This window comes from Zonotrichia leucophrys, chromosome 5 (genome assembly GCF_028769735.1).
Source record: "Zonotrichia leucophrys gambelii isolate GWCS_2022_RI chromosome 5, RI_Zleu_2.0, whole genome shotgun sequence".
NCBI classification, from domain to species: domain Eukaryota; kingdom Metazoa; phylum Chordata; class Aves; order Passeriformes; family Passerellidae; genus Zonotrichia; species Zonotrichia leucophrys.
Genome location: NC_088175.1, coordinates 31561340 through 31579013, shown reverse-complemented (window position 1 = coordinate 31579013; position 17674 = coordinate 31561340). Strand labels below are relative to the sequence as shown.

General features: G+C 38.9%; 1 pseudogene; it reads right to left on the bottom strand.

The window, feature by feature from the left end:
* LOC135448210 (cytosolic phospholipase A2 epsilon-like) overlaps nucleotides 1–15192 on the bottom strand; it is a 37739-nt pseudogene extending 22547 nt beyond the window's left edge.
* Between the last annotated feature and the right edge of the window lie 2482 nt (nucleotides 15193–17674).

Genomic DNA, 17674 nt, shown 5'->3' with positions numbered 1-17674 from the left:
GGCAGTCACATTTCAGCCCAGCACTAACTTTCCTACCTCAGCTCTGATAGCCTCTTGATCTGGCAAGTCTTCTCTCAGAGAAGTTACTGTGTCCCAGAATAAAAAGTACCTGTCAACCTGAAGCTCACTCTGGGTAATTTATTACTGGGACACAGAGCTCAAATCCACCTCTGCAGTCCAGGAAGAGCATTGCAAACACTCAGCACCACTGAGGCTAAATGTGTCAAGCCAGACCTGACACCACCACTCTTCACCTCATCTGTGTTAACGAGCCTGAACATGCACTCCAACAGCAAAGGTCATCTCCTGGAATGTGGAACCAGCTGGTACCCACGTAGGCTGTCACAGCTTCAGGCAGGAGTACTGTCACACAGACCTCTTTACTCAGGTCCTCAGGATCAGGTGAGATCCAGTGGAGTCCAGCAGAGCTTTGCTCTTTCACCTGGCACTAATAGTGGTGGAGAGATGACATAACTGCAGATCTGTTCACCTGTGCTAAGGATCTGGAAGAGGTTTATTCCACTTCTGTTGTCTCAGGGCAAATCCCCTCTCTTGGTGCCTCGGCTTCAGGCATGCCAGATGAGGCAGACCCCCTCACTGATCCTCTGTTTGTTTGTGGGGCAGGTGTCAGCTTCAGCCATGGGGTCTAGAAGCTGCCATAAAACAAACACTAATGATGGTGAAAATGGCCAGGCTGGGAGCTTGGTGCAGCTCTGTGTGGCCACCCAATAACTCACTTTTTTAAGGAGAGCAGCTGGAAATCATTGGAGAATCTGTGCCACCATGGTCCTCCTCTCCCATCACCCAGCTCCCTTTCCTTTCTTTTGGGAAACACTGAAAGGGGTATCATCAGCAAGAAAATAAGCTAATAGATTATTTTCCCTGTCATCCTGACCAGATATTCCTCCCACATATGGGGAGCTCTGTAGAAGAAGTGACACCATGAATAGAGTTAGGAAACATCAGCTTTTTGTAAAAGCACTAGCACTGACTTCCAGCTGAGAAGGAGCAAATGGACACACCGGTGACCTAAAAAGTCACTATTTTACCAAAGGCTGCATGCAGTCTTGGACTGAGGAGGGGAATACCACTGCAAAATAGACACCAGACTGCAAACTTTAATGGGATTTATTCCTTTCTAGTCCCAGTACCACCTTCACAGCCAAGCTGCATAGAGCACTGGAGCCTGGTGATGACACTCAGTGCCTGCAGGGCAGCAGGATGAGTGTAAGTGATCTTATCTGGGTGCCTTTCTCTCCAGTGCCCACAGTGAGATCAGGGAGTGCCAGAAATGTTTGAGTCTGACCCATGATTACTAATTGGCATAAAGGTTAGTTAGGAGTACAGTGCAAAATAATTAGCCCAGGTCTGTCAAGAGCATTTGCATGGTAAGATAAGACAGAAACCAATTATATGCAGCATGAAGCAGATGGTGGAAGGAACATCACTCATATGGAGGAGACCACAAAAAGGGTGGGGTGACAGCATGGATATGAAAGGGGCCAATTGACCCATTCTGGAGGAGTGAACTGTTTTCCTTTCGGTTTATTTTTTTTAATTGTGTGCCAAACTCCATCAGCATGTGTTGTCTACAGGCAAAGGTGTATCACAGGCAAAGGTGTAACATCAGATTTCAGGATAAACTTGAATTTCATCCCAGGCTTGTGAAACACACATCCCATGAATCTTGAGGTGCATATTAAAAAAAAAAAAACAGCCAAGATTAAGTTGGGTGCACGGAATCATGAGGAATGTCAGTGGAAATATACAGAAGTAGTGTCCCCTGAAGCCAGGATTTGGCAAGTAAGTCAAAGAAAAAATGTAGAAACTATGACCAAATGACCTGGTGTGACTGCACTTACAACAAATAGAGAAAATCATGGAATGGAGCACTGCATATGCTGAAAAAGAGGGGAAGCCAGCATTCAGGTAGAAAAAGCAAGTCAGAAGTGGCTGCACTTGATTGAAAAGATGGCTTGCTCCTGGATTTGATACAGGGAAACTGAAAATTTAGGGAAGTCTGGCATATGTTATTACAAAAATTGCCAGTCTTCTACAGATATCTCAGAGTCAGATAGCATCTGTATCAGATGCTTCTGATCAGTTTTCCAGGGGAAAGATCATATTGCTGAAAAAAGGCTATCTAAATGTAATTTTATTATTCTCATTAGCACACAGAAGCATTTCTAGTTATTTTAGTTTTCCGATAATTCAAATGCATTCAAATGTTAAAATAAAAACGCTAAGCTAAAAGAACATCAATAGCAGTGCAAAATCAAGGACTTGAAAGGTACAATATATATTTTTTGAATTGTACTTAAGTTTTTAAATTCCAGTATCACACTATTTTTCCTGTGAGACTTCAACTTCTTTGAAAGCAGAGATAGGTTGTTACTTAGTCAACAAAGAGCTATCTGATGTTTATTTATCTTCCTTGTTCAACAGCACCCTGGTCTACAGCACTTCATTCTATGACATCCTTAAGAAACAGTCTCAAACAGGCTCACAGATTTGCTGGGGAATTACTGACAGAAAGAAAAGACAATTTTCTTCACCAGCTGGTCCCCAAGACTTATTGACTGGTAATTAACAAAAGAATCTGAAAATACTTCCCACTGTTTCTAGGCCTTACTTAACACCTTAATTAAAATCTCTCTACAATAATAGGAGATTCAAAACGAGCACATCACCTAAATAGATAAGAGAGAAACAACAGGTATTGGAGAAGATACTCTGTTTTGTAGACAGGGCAACAGAGGCACAGAATGTTTTCATGTATAAATTTACCTAAACTTCTTATGCAATAAGTCCATGAACAGAGCTAAAAACTGAGCCTACATGTCTTGAGTTCTAGTCCAGGGGTGTACATTTTGGTGATAATAGGAATTTTCAAAATGTCTACAACTCACTAAGTGAGACTTCTCAGAAATCTCCCTGTCTTCAGCATGAAGGGCAAGGTCACAACTGTAACACTGTTTTCTGAGAATGCAGCATCATTTTACTTTGTGCAATCCCTTTGCATAAGCAGCTGAATCATGGTTCTTACCTGGTTCAATTTTCTAGATCAAAGGTGATACTAAGAAAAATTAAATCAACAGTTCCAAGGAATGAAGGTGAGGTCTTGCACATATATGTAGTGTTTCATAGCTCTCAAAAGGAATAGAAATTAATTTGACCTTTTCTACTATACTACAATATTCCTTCTATTTTCTCAGCCCAATAGTAGAGACAATGTGAACAGACCACTCCTCTCCACTTGACTGGAAAATTGACAAGGGTGACATTGACATCCATGGTCCTGAAACACCAAAATGAGTGAAATACAAAGGGATGGTGAGAAATTTTATCCGTAGGATTTTATGGCTTCAGCAAACTTCATCATGATCTCTCAAAAAGGAAAGAAAATGCAAAACAAGAGGAGGAAGAACAGTTTGATAAAGGGATATGCAAAACTGTGTAATTAGTGATGTGCCAAGTTCATGAGACACATGTAGGAGTGACAAGAAAAAATTTTCAGAGAAAAATCTTTGGGAATGTGAACCACCAGTAAAGGGCTGGTGGTACAAGTATCACACATTTTCAGAACACTTTGCATGTACCATGTACCACAGTCCCCAAAAGATTTCTATTAGACATTTTTCACTGGGGGCAAGAGTCAGCTGATGTCATGATGCTCAGGACAACCAAAGAATTAAGAGGGACTGGTGTGTAAGTATGTCATCTCTATATTCTATGCATTTGTCATGGATATGTTATATAAACATCTGTGTGTTTACTCTGGTGTTAAGATATTTTCAAGCCCCTGAAACAGCCAACTTATCAGATAAATAAAGTGGAAAAAACCCCAATAACCAAATAAACTTCTGATAATGCAAATAGATATTATGTGGCATAAACTACCTTCAACTGTGATTTCTTAGCTAGTATGACTTCAGTGTTTTGCATCTGTGCAATATGTAGCAGAAACAGGGGCTGATATAGTAATTTGAGAACAATGTAACACCAATAAAAAAATGTGGTACTTACAAAAATCTGCCTGATGGGCATTTTTCAACTTTATGATTCTTACAGTAAGCAAGGAGTAAGGTGTCATTTCTTCCTGCTGAAAAATAAAAACAACAAAGGAGCTGAATCTTAATACCTTGAATATATGTATTGACTGTAACACAATCAAACACTGAAAAGAACCAAGGTTCTGCTAAAGTTGTCTCTTCCAGTTGGAGTCACAGAAAAAATATAATAGGCAGCAAGATGCACTTGCTTCACAAACTTTGTTGACCCCTAAAGCCTGTAGCTATCTAAGCACAAAGAGAAGGTGTGGAAAGAGAGGGTGAATAGGAAAGTTAAGTTGTTGTAAATAAGCTGAAAAAGTTCATTTAGCCACTAATATTAAATTGCACACATGACCATCAGCAGCCAATACGAAGAGAAAATTCAGTGAATCTGGAAATCAGAGATGCTTCAAATTTGGTTTGTTATTGGCCAACAGCCGGTGTTGTGCTGAAGGTAGAATCAAGGCCTACACAAAAAAGTCTTCTTTTAATGCAGTGCTTGGATAATTGGAGAGAAGGGAGGTTCTTTTTAAGTTTTCTTGCTTGTTTTTAAAGTAATAATTTTCATGAGAGTGGGATGACTAAGGATGAGTGTTAGCACCTTAGGGAATGTCTCAGGACTCCACAACACATGGCTTTGGACAAACACTCCTAGTTGCTTTGTGGGAACAGAGGTTTTCCTTACCAAGGATGGATCTCTGATTGATGGACATGGAATAGTTTTGACTACAGTCCTTAATTTCAAAGAAGGTAATCTCCAATTCCTTGTTGAAGGTGCTAGGCCTGACCCCCTGGGTCTGCAGAAGCTGTGACAATCACATATTCTTGATGGATTTTACATCTTCAGAGAACATACCCATCATGTCTCCTAGCAGCAGCTAGAGCAAGCAGGATATCAGCAAAAAGAAGGAGAAAACAGACAATGCTTACTATGGCTGCAGTGCAGGTGGTCATATTGATTCTCTAACTGTGCAAACAGTTGGGGAATATTTATCAAAACAGCTCAAGTTTATAGAAAGGAAAGAGAGTTGAATCATGATTGTACTAAAGAGACTGAATGCAAAGGGTAAATCTGCACTGGGGATGGCTCCCTCTCTCACTGTTTAGGAACAGCAGCAGAAGAAAAGAAGGAATTTCAGATTGTATTAAGTTCTGCAGTTAATGCATGATTATAGTAGTAAGAGGTCTTTGTTTGGTAGAAGTAACATAAATGACTGCAGTGGATGTCTGAGGATGAGGCTTTGCAGGGGAGAAAATGCAAACTGACTGCAACTGCTGCGTGAAGAGCTTTAATCTGCATACAAATATGTTATCATCAGATCCTGAAGTGAGTATCTCCAACAAAAAGGGAAGGTATAAATAGTATATCTATAAATAATACGTAATTTAAAGTCAACTTGAGTTAGGCTATGAAATAATAAGGAAACTTTCAAGGACTTCTGAGCAAAGCACTAATGAAAAAAAATATTACAGCATTAAAATGAGGCAGATTCCCTGAGGAACAGGGAAGTGTTAGTTTGCAGTTCTAGTAGCAAGGATCTGTGCAAGTTATAAAATGGCCAAACTTATTATAATGCCACTTGTGTATTTGCAAAAAGATATTCAGACAAATAATACTGAAGGCACAGCATACAGTGGGCCAAGAAACAGATGGCCACTTCAGTGACCAATAGGTAGGTGGTCACTGATATTCAGACTGTGCTCAAGGAGAAATTCAGATAATGGCAGAAGACAAATAGATCTGTAATTCTTAGAAAGTCACAACATGCAATATCATCAAAAAGGGGTGGCCAAAGAAAGAAGCTGTTATGAAAGCTAATGACCAAAATTTGGAAAAGACAATCTGAAGTGAAATAGAGCAGAGCTGGTTGAAGATGATGAAATTATGAGGAGATATTTTCTGAGAGACTTCAATTAAAATACGAGGGAGTAACTCTTGAGTGAAATAAGAGGAAGCACATACAAACATGCTGCTACTGTGACAAAAGTCAAAGGCTGATAAAAAGGTCAAAGTATAAGAAATCAGTGAGACAAGACAGTACATCAGCTGAAGTGTGTAGAGCGTTGGACCATGGGGAATCCATCATGATAAAATTTAGCTTAACCTCTCAAATAATTTCCATCTCTAAAAGAATGAAGGTCATCAGAGGAAATTGCACAAAAAATGCAGTAATTTCCAGGCTATGAAGTTCTTAAAAAAAAATGGCAAGACTGATGTTTTTATAAAACACTGGGTACTTGAAAGGCATGTTAAATAGAAGTCAGTGCCTAATATAACCATCCTGCTTGCCCATCAGCTCAAGTTTATGACCAGGAATTGTACCAGAATGTCTTCAGTGAGCTGACTGTTAAACGTTAACACTTTTTGTTGTGAGGTACAGAAGCAGCACATCAAAACAAGTGGGCTAAGTGCCAAAAAAAAAGCATTATCTTCATCAGGCTACAAAGAATAGAGTATTTGCCTTCTGGATGGGTGTATTCCAAAACTGAAAATAAATTAATCATTGTTGCTCAAAGTCATATGTAATGCACAGGATATTTTTCCTGGCTGTGTTCTAAACAGGGGAGGGAAGATCTCAGCATTATCAGCTGAGCCAGCTTCACACAATTGTGAATTGTTGTTACATTCTCCTGAAAATTTAGCAGTGGAACATATTTGTTTGCACTATAGGTAGGGAATAGCTAAATTCCATGCACAGCCCCAGGCATGTTTTACTAAATCAAATCCAGTACTTATTCAGTTTATCACACAGCTATGCAAAGCCCTCTCAAATTGAAACAAGTACTTAGGCAAATGTTTGAGCATTTGCATTAAGGAAAGTTTATACCTGTTTACTTCTCCTGGAAGTCAAGTTCTGCTACAGGCATGTTATCCTTTCTAATAGCTCCCTACTAATGATTATCTATGTAAGCTATGACTTACAAAAATTGAGGCAATTACCAAAGCTACCTAGGAAACTCAATACCTGTAAGAGGCAGGAATTGGCCAGTTTAGACAAGTCTGTGCCTTTAGTGCCAGTTTTCTGCCAAGATTTATTACTTGAGGAGAGAAGGCATTCAAAACCAGGAGGTAAATAAAGAGTGCCTGAGAATGTCTTTGTTGTTAAATGTCTGTGCACAGCAAACAGAACTTTCAGAAATTCATTTGACAGGAAGAAATTATGGCATGAATAATGAATTGAAGCTGTGGAAAGGGCCCCACAGCCCCCTCTACACTGGGCATTATGGCCACAGGATCATTTTTTTTATTATTATTAGTTCAGGTATGTTCTAAAACATACGCTGGATTCTAACAATCTTTATGTAAATGTAACTACATTAGTGGTAAAGGGGGGTTGGTTGCTTTTAGCCATGGATATTCTAAACCAAAACAGAACTTCAGTATGAATATATTAAATCATTACAAAACTGCTAAGGAGATTGGGTCATCATTTTCCCCCAACAGCTGCTTTTCCTGCTTTAGTACATTCTGTTGCTGAGCTTTAGCATACACATACACACACGCAGAGTAAATTAGGAACACCTGAATGCCATGTCAGGTTTGGTTGTGCTACTTTGCCCTTACAGCAAGTTTCACTCCCCACTGGTAGTTGGTACCTTTTGTACACTAATATCTATCTGTAGGAGCTGCCAGCATGCTGTTTACAAGACATCAGTTTGATCAATCAGTTTGATAAGGTTGTGACATACACAGGCAAAACAGTGTTTGTGGTTTTCTGTTCATTTGGTAGTCTGGTTACACGAAAAGAACCCAACCAAATATATATGAGCTACAGATGCTTGAATCACACATCATTTAAAATGTCATCAAAAGTAAGTTTTCTTTCCATTTGTAGCCCCCATGTTTTACTTGGCAGCAGCAAAAATCATCACTGATAGAGCTGCTATGTGTTTGATGCAACTCTGCCTCTGCCAGAGGCCCTGCAAACGTGCCCAGAGTTGTTCTTTCCTTGTGAAGAAGTTCACAGGCATCAAAGTGGGCATTTGTCCTGAAAACTGGCAATAGCAACCAAACCCCAAAGGTTCACCAACAACCATGCTCTGACTTTCTGCCTATGCCAACATTCTCCATTTGTTCTGTGTAAAGCTCCATGAAGCCAACAGATAGCATTAGAAGAAAGCCAAAGTCAGTCTCATTTTAACAGCAAATCAGTAACTTTTCCACTAAGAGATTTCCCTAAGGAATAAAACCATGGAAACAACACATTCTTTATTATTAATACTATGCAGATGTTGCCTCTATAGAAAATTGTCTTTCATTAAATATTCCTATTTCTACATAACCACGTGAATCTTTAATAACCAAATCTGGGCAGGGGGGAAAGATCCTATCCTGCTCAAAAAAGTATTGGCTTAGTCCTCTATATTTTTAGTTTGTAAAAATATGGTACCTTAGCATCATCACTTGGGGCTACATAGTGCATCATCCATTTTCTTTCTTCATTTTCCAAGGGGCTTGATTTTCTGCTTGAATGCTGCTGAAAGAAGAAGAACAGGGGATGAAAAAGAGAGTAAAGATTTTTTTTTTTTTTTTTTTTTTTTTACTTATTTCAATTCCCCACTGTAGCATTTCAGTGTGGAACAGGCAATTGGCACCTCCTCATTGTGGCTAATAAAATACATGTACCAAGTCTGTGCTATATGGAAAGATTCTAACTCCAGATCCTGGAAACTGCAAATATCCAAGAAAGGATAATCTTGTTTTCTTGGAAATTTATGTCCTACAGATAACAGGGAACTCGACCTGTTGTAGTTCAGGGGCAAATCTGAATCAAAACTCCAAGACTCCTGCCAGGGTTGTTCTGTTTTCCACTTACCTGAGATAAGGCAGAGGTCGATGCCATCGAGATCGCTGCTACATTAAAAGCAGCTGCTGTGAATGGCACCTTAGTACTGGGCTCCACAGGCGCCAGTGCCTCCTGAAACAAATTTACAATCTTGACAAAGTCTCAGAAGTTGCTGAACAGGTGTTTTATTGCACTGAGTCAGAGCTCCACCCCTCCACGATTTCTGAAACAGGGAAATTTCCCACCCACATTATTTGTTCAAAGAGCAGCTGCTGTAAGGTGTGAGCCTTCGTATCTGCAGGTCTTGTGGCTGAGCAGAGCTTGCTGAGGGACCAAATTGTTCCCACCTGGGGCTCAAGGAAATGCAGTAGCAACTGTAACCTGACTGATGATATGATAGAGATCATCTGTGTGAGATAGCCTAACAGTGATATTCTAAAAGCGATGATAGCAATAGTCTAATAAACACATCAGCGTATTTTCTCCATGCAAACACCTGAATTCCATACAAAATTACATCCACATTAAAAAATAAATTTAAAAACAGCTATGGAGATGGTTGTTAGAATGAAGACATTACATAGGAAGAGAATAAGAATTCTTCTGAAGGAACATGTTTCCTTGAAAAGTGCTGTTGCATCATGATTTCTGCGTACACACTCTATCTCAAAAGAAATAAAAGAAGATATGATAAGTAACATTTCTCTGCTCCCTAAACTACATTTTATCATTTTTCCATTTGAAATGTCTTTCGTATTTCTGGGCTTCACATTTAATACAGCATGCAGCTTAACAAATTTAAATGAGATTCAAACATTTCACCTTAAAAAATCATTAAATATTTCAACAAAATACAATATCAATTTCTAATGAAGAAAAGCTCCAGATTTCTTACCAACTGTATTGAAATTGTCATCTGGCTGGATGCTATTAGCAGATTATTGGAATTTAATGGACTGATTGAACAATTTTTTTGTTGGAATTTTTTTCATCTAATGAGGATCTGCATGTGTTCAGGACACCTCTAGGAAGCTCAGTGATTAAATTTTCTAAGACATTATGCAAGCATTATTAGCCACACATACATACGCATTGAAAGTCCCCCTGAATGATTAAAATTAGTGCTTATGAAAGAACTTGAGATTAATAGGATGACAAAGCATCCTGCTTCCTCTTAGAGATGGGCAAACGTGTGAAATCACTGCCACTCTGACCGTGGGTATGAGTTTTGTACCAGGACCTTGACTAACAGAAACTAGAGACAAACCCAATGACTTCTAGAAGTCTCATTACATACTTTTCTTATGTGAACAGAGGAAACAATATGAAAAGTTGTTCTTACAAGAAGAACAAGTTAATACAATCTGATCATCTTACATGGAGTATTCTATCCTTCCTAAAGTTTGATTTCTTAGGTTTCATTTTTTATCTGTGTTATCTTTTTTTGTTGTTGCTTTTTGAAATAAGCACATTAATTTTATCATGAAATACAAGTGCTAAGTTTGCTTTTAACTTCCTTTCTCACCTTCATTGTATTGAAATTTTCTGGAACTGCTTAACTGAAGCCAGAGTTAGATAATCTACAGCAGTAAGTTAAGGAGAGTCACAAGTCTCTCCCATTCCTAGGCTGATGCTTTACTTAATGTGAGCACCTGCATTCCTGTAAAAAAAAGTATTAGAATCTTTTTTTTTCCTGTGAGAATGGTGACAAGAAATGTCACAATGTTTAGATAAAAGTGATTGTATACACAAAAGCAGACACATTTTCTATTTCTTCTGCTACAACCTACCTGTGTCCCTGGCTGAAGTGCCTAGAAGAGTTTCAGCCCCTCACCCGAGGAATGAGAACATTTGTTACAGCTGTCAGATCAAGGTCATGTTTCTGAAATGTATGGAATCTAATGGGTGTGAGGTTTTTGCACGAGATCCTGTTTCATTTCCCTTGTCATATTGCACCTTTGCTTTTAAGACAAAAGGAAATGAGGTGGGGGAAGAAGCCTTCAGCATCCCTTAGGAAGTTGACTAAAAGTTGCTTGTTGCCTGGAAACGAATTTTTCTTCCCTAACTCAAGCTTCCCTAAATGAAATTCTTTTTCTTTAAGCTCAAGTCAGAGGTGGCCAAAGGTACCTTTGACTCAAAGCTGGCACTGGTATTAAATTTCCCAAATTAGTTCAAAGTTCAAAATTGCTTTTTGTTATGAAGCACTATTCCTTTTGAGGCAAATACATCCTTTTCACAAGGTGTGCACTCACGATATACTTGACTATGACTTGACTTGACTAAGTCATCTGGAAATTAAACTCATAGTAGAAGCTGGTTGTGTTTTCTCTATATTGAGCCAATGAAAAAAAAGCATGACAACTGCAAGTAGTGACTAAACATCTCCACACGGGATTGCTCTGGAGAGGCCTTAATGTCCAGACCACACTTGACACCTAACTTCTGAATGTTTGAAGGCAGCTGAGATGAATCCCACCCTGGGCAATCCGCATGTCCTCTTCAGTCACTTGTTTCCAAAGTTACTGATGCAGAGGGAACCTGACATTGAGGAGCCTGGTTTTGTTGTTGGCACGTGATTCACCCTGTTGCAATGTGAAGCTGCAAAACACCCTTGGGCGAAAGCTCTATTAGCATATAAATGAAAAATCCTCTCTGGTATCCACTCAAATAACAAAGAAGAAGTTTTGTGATTACCAGGGCGGCAGAGAACGCAAAATTCAATGTGGCTAGCAGCAGCACAAACTTCCAGCCATACTCAGGTTAAGGATCACCAAAGGCCCCTGTGGTGGTGAAATAGGCAGCCTGACTTGGGACTGCTGCCCATAAAGCACAGGCTGTGCAGCGGTAGCTCATGTCCTGGAGCATTAAGGGAGTAATACCAAGCTGGATTTTCTGTGAACCCCAAGGCTGCAACCTGCAGACGTTCAGCAGCAGATTTATAAGAGACAAGTTTGGGACCAACGGGAAATGTCAGAGGGAAGGACTGACACCAGAGGGCTGCAACAACTCTCCGAGGAGATGCACTCCTGACTTGTGGGGTAGAGCCTCAGTGGCCAAAGTAGACATTTATTGCAGCTCAAAGAACAGAGAAACCTTGCTGGGCCATCCCAAGATACTACACTTATGGAAATTTTGGGGTCTGTCTGCCAGCTGATGAGCTAGTGGTGAGACATAGTTCACCCAAAGTTGCTCTGCCTTGAAACGATTTTCATTTAAGGTCTCCTTCTGCAATGATTTTTTTTGCCTAATTAGTCTGATGGTGTCTAAGACCACAATAAACACATAATAAAAACTACCACTACATCTGAGTTAGGAATTCAATATTAATGCTCAAAGACATGGGATGGATCAGATTTAATTATTAAAAGATTTATTGAAGTGACTGCTAAGGACAAATAAAAGATCAGATAGATTTCATGTTTTCTTTCCACTTTTGTCAATCATTCTTCATGATTGCTCTCTTCAGACTCTTTCCCATCCTTTACAGCTTCTCTGCAGCCTACAGACTCTTCATTATGTCTCATCCCTAAACCATGGGCTTTTGATATCAGGTGTTCCAGCACATGTTCCTCTCAGACTTTTCTGACCACCTTTCTGAACACAGAAGAAAGGGAGCTTCACTGAAATCCCTTCTGGTTTATTCCTGATTACTATCTTTACTAGAAACATCCATGTTCTGTTCAGGGGTACAGGTAAATGGAGCTCATGTGCATCAGTGTGATGCTTCAGGCATTGAAAGTATTATCACATTGTGGCCCATCTGAATAAAAGCAAAATTGTTGAAGTCCAGGTCATAACAATCCCCACAAGAGCAATGTTGAATATTGCTCACAAGAATCAGGCTGATCCACATAGCTGCTTCTGGTGACCCCTATGGTCTTTATTTGAACAAGATAAATATATATGTCATAATGAGAAAGGTATACATAAACATATTTATCTGTAATTCAAATATAGATTAATAGAATCTTTCAGGTTGGAAAATACCTCTAAGACCATTGAGACCAACTGTTAATCTAACACCACTGAGTCTACCACTAAACCATGAAGGCATTAGGATAGAAAAAGGGAAATGGCTTGAGAAAATTTAGACCATAAGGTAAAATCAGCAGAAAAAGGAGCGCTTCTTTTCACTTAAAATATTAACTTGATCTTAAAAGGTCTCTGTATGTTCTTCCCCATGACAAATAGGGAGTTTAGATATTTGTTGTTACATATAAAGCTAAATAGTACCAAGTCTGAGTAAAGTTAGCTTTATATAGCTAACATATAAAACTAACTTTACTCAGACTCAGAAAAAATGTGTATTCAGAAAATATTTCATAAATTCTCCCAAAAGTACTTAATGTACTGGACAAATACTGATAGTACCTCATATTTGCAGAGTTGTTTGGTCTGTTTATTCTTTCACAGAACATAATCTCTCTTCTGATCTGACTCATAGAAGACCTGTGCATATGCCAAAACGCAATACTTCTTTGGAGGTATTATGGAGCTTATATATCAATTCCTTAAATTAGTCTTTCTTTGTAAGGTGCACACTGCCTCGAGTGTTCTAGTTCTTGCCAGCATCACTGCAGTATCCCATCAAACACTAAAAGATGTTGGGATTGCTAAAGCAACTTATCCAGAAATAACTGGCCTCTAAACCTTTTCAGCTGCAGTAGATTGATGGTATCTTGCTGTCTTAATAAAATCAGCAAGTGCTGGAGAGGTATACCTTTGAGTTTACTATCCTTGTCTAACATATGTGACATCAGAGGCTAACATCAGCTTTAAATTTCCAGTGTTCAAAAGTACATTACAAAATCTAGTTGATGCATAAATCTGCTGGTTACCAGAGTGCATTTCCCGACTATAGAGAGAAAAATGCCATTTCCCATGAGAACTGTTTGGGAGTCCCAGGCAAGATAAGGGAACCCCAATGCAGGTGACAGGTTCACTCTTGATTCTGGCCGTTCCTCCAAGCCTTCCCCATTGTTAAGCAGGCTCTCTTTTGCCTCCTCAGTGTAAAAGTGGCCACAGCACCTTTCTGAGTGCATTGCCTTTCCAGCCAAGACATCTACAGCCAGCATGTTTCAGCACACATCAGGAGACTGCTTTTCTCAACACGGCAATGCCTCAGGATTTGGTATAATGAAATTCCTAATTTTTCTGTCATTTTCCATACTACAAAAGATTATAGAATGGTGCATTATGAGACCACAGCTCACATCTGATGCAGATGTCTCCAGTGTGAGAGCCCTGGTGAAAAAAACACCAGCTATGGGAAGAGGACATCCTTAGGGAAGGCATACCCAGAGGAGTATGCCAGCCACTGTGGGAATTTCCCACCCCATTTGCTGCCTGGAGAGGAAAAGGAAGCACAGGGTTAGGTGATGTACTCACTCCAGCTCATCTTGCAGTGCTGAAATTCCTTGTGTCCCTTCCTTGTCTGAGAAAGGCCTGGCTGTTGCAGAAGCTCTCACATCCAGTATCTGCCTTGCGTGCTGTTCATTCATTGAGCAATCTGAACTCATGCGCATGACAGCCAATCTTGCCCCCTTACAGCATGTTGTCACTGGGAAGATGGAATGATAGCCTTTCCAGGGCACCTGGTAGGTCATGTAAGCAGTGCTTAACAAACCCAGGCTCCATTGGGAGTCAAAGCTGCCCTTTGTTCCGTCTGAGCTATCACCGTCCCTCATGCCAGCTGCCCATGGGATGCTACAATACATGGGCTTTAACAAAACGGTGCCATTTCCTGGGGACTCCATATGGCTTCACAGTCGTCTGTGGAGCCAAGTATGGGAGAATTTGGGACTGGTAAGCAAAAGAGTCTCACCATCATTACACATGCTCCATCAGAATAAAATACAAACCTGTGCAGGAATCTAGTGCGGCCACTTACTCACAAAAGGGCTGATCACAAAGATTAAATTATGTCGACAGCTCTGTATGGAACGACTTTAAAGAAACCATTGCAAAACATCTTAAGGAAGTGTTTCAGAAATGCGTAAGGAAAGAAACATTTTCCAGGAGATCAAGATAGGCAACTTTGTAAGTACATCCTATTACATGTGAAATTAGATCACCATTGCAACACTATACTGTGCTAAAACTCACAGACATCAAAGTCAAGCATGACTCCTAGGTCAGGTCAAGAAAACAGATTAAAGAAGAACAAATTCTTAGTGGCAAACATTGCTGAATAGCCATTACAATAAATGTAAGGGAGCCACACGTTACTAAAGCATGTGGAAACCTGTCTAAACAGCTCTTGCATTAACTCTCACATGTGTTTGATATTTTGACCCTATGTGATGTAACAACTAAAACCTACTCAGTTAGATCACATTGCACAGATACAACATGTAAGGAAAATTAATTATTCGCTGTGTTTCTACAAGTCCAAGACAATAATAAGCTCATATGTGCAAATAAAAAGGAAATGTTTATGAAGAGAAAGCAAAATGCTACCAAAGGTTTGGTCTTATTACTTCATATAAAAAGCAAAAATAATTACTAATTATGCAACTAAATCAGAAATTATAATAAAACACTTGTATTCTATGTTCAAAAAGATGACACTTTACATGTTTCATCAATGAATAATGAAAATGATCACATAGTCAACCAACATGTAGTAAGACAGAACAGAGATCATTCTTACCAATTAGTTTCTAAAACATTGTCTAGGATTCTTGACTATCTATGCTTCAGCTATTTTAATTCTTGGTATACTGCAGAACTACAGAAAGAATGTGAATATTGTGCCAGTTTTAAAAGTAGCAAGGGGGATGTAGTAATGTTCCAGTGGTTTGTTTACCCTGGCTGCCATTGGCATAATGAATACAATATCAGACTAATTAAAAATAAATTATCATATACTACCACTCTGGGTTCTCTTGCTATTCCTCAAAATATGGGATGGTAGTCATGCATGCCAAATGCTCCATCATCCCTGAAGTAGTTGATAGAAATATCTGTGTTAAAGGAAGAGTTGGTTTCAAGTTGCATACATTCCTTACTTTTATGCTTCATACATTTTGTACAGCATTTGTTAATGTTTATAATATATATATAACTTTTAGCATACAAAGCAATTATCCACTGAAAACTGTGCTCCACCACACAAGGGAGTGTTTTGCCAAAAAAAGATTGTTGATGTGTAATTAGTTTGCCTTAGGACAGTCATTAACTAGTACAATTTACTGTCTGGACAGGTTCCACCCAATCAAATTCCATATATATGTGTGTATAAAAACACCATGGAATATTTGGAGTAAAAAATTATGTCTGAAACACTTTGCATGAATGCAGAATTAAAAGACCTATCTCCCTTGCATGTGAACTGAATGCCTATCCATATGGTTCAGTAAAGAGCTTAAGAACCATGTAGCTGTGAAATAAAAGAACAGGGAAAAAGGATGGGAAAGCTGGTGGAAGTTGATATTAATAAAGGGATATAACTGCGCCTTTCTTTTTTTTAATTTTTTTTTCCTTTTTCTTTTAATTTTTTTTCCTTTTTCTTTCTTTTTTAAACTTTGTAAAAGTCTTACTTATATTTGGACTATGCAAAGAAATTCTTCTTTAATTTCCTATTTTAGGTATGTTATAGAGGTGGTGCCACTGTGAGACCAAAACATGTGCTGTCCTACGCATGCATTGATCTTGCAAGGCAGGTTACTGAAGCTGCCTTTAAGTGACCAGCGTGCACCAAGGCTGCAAAGGATGTCAAAGTAATTACAGGATGTCCTCCCAGAAATGTGCATGGCATAGCAAAATGGCAATGAAAGGTAACTGCATGGAAAAGAGATCTCTCTGGGGTTAGCATTAGCTAGAGGTTCCCTGTAAGGTGATGAGCAGTTTTGGTAAGCCCCGAGCTGTCTCTGGCAGCCAGTCAGTAGGAAATAGTGTTTTTCAATATGAAGAAACAGATTTTGTTCTATCCTGAATATCACATTTTTTAAAGTTTATTGTGCAAAGATAGTAAGATCTTTTAATGCAAAGACCGAAAAGAAAGTCTGTATTAGGAAGGTAAAGAATATTTTTTCTAACTGATTTCAGAAGTAGTCCTCAGTGATAAATGTCACTGAAAAGTTTTCTTTTGAGGAATTTTTAAGCGTTTACCAGTCTCAAACTCTATTGGACATTTTCATGAGTGCTTTGGAAGTAAACCAGGCATGATGACTGGCCAGATTTGCAGAACAAAGATCAAGGGAGTAGTACTAAGGACAAGGAAGTCATAAAGAATGATCTGATCTACTTGATAGACTGGCCTGATCAACCATGGTAAAATTTAATGCACTGGAGTGTGAGTTATGATTAAAGAATTGCCAAATGTATGTTTTAATTTCCTTCCCCATACAAAAGGCAAGACAGGAGTGTGGAAAAAACTAACTAACCAGCTTATGGAAGACAAACAACTGGTGAGAAGCCTTTAATAACAAATGAGGACAACTGGATTCTATGTATAGAAACTGGGAACTCATTTATATGTAAGAATATAAGAATAACAAAGCAATGTTAATGTCTCAATGTGTAGCAGTAATGGGAAGGGTACTGGAATCTGCATTTGATAAAGAGACAATGAAGAATTGGAGTGAGTGCAAGAGAAGAGGAAAAGCTGGATACATCAGATAAAGGGGGGTTTATAATCAGGATTTGAAGGGTTGCATCTACTGGTTTGACAAAAAGAAGGCTGTGATGTAAACTATTTTATAAAATTGATCCTAATAAAGAAACAGTGGTTATGCAATGGCTTTTAAGGTACTAGGAAAAGATGTAATGTGCAAATATCTAGGCTCTGACCAAAATAAATGAGGCTGGAAACTAGGTGCATATCCATTGCTG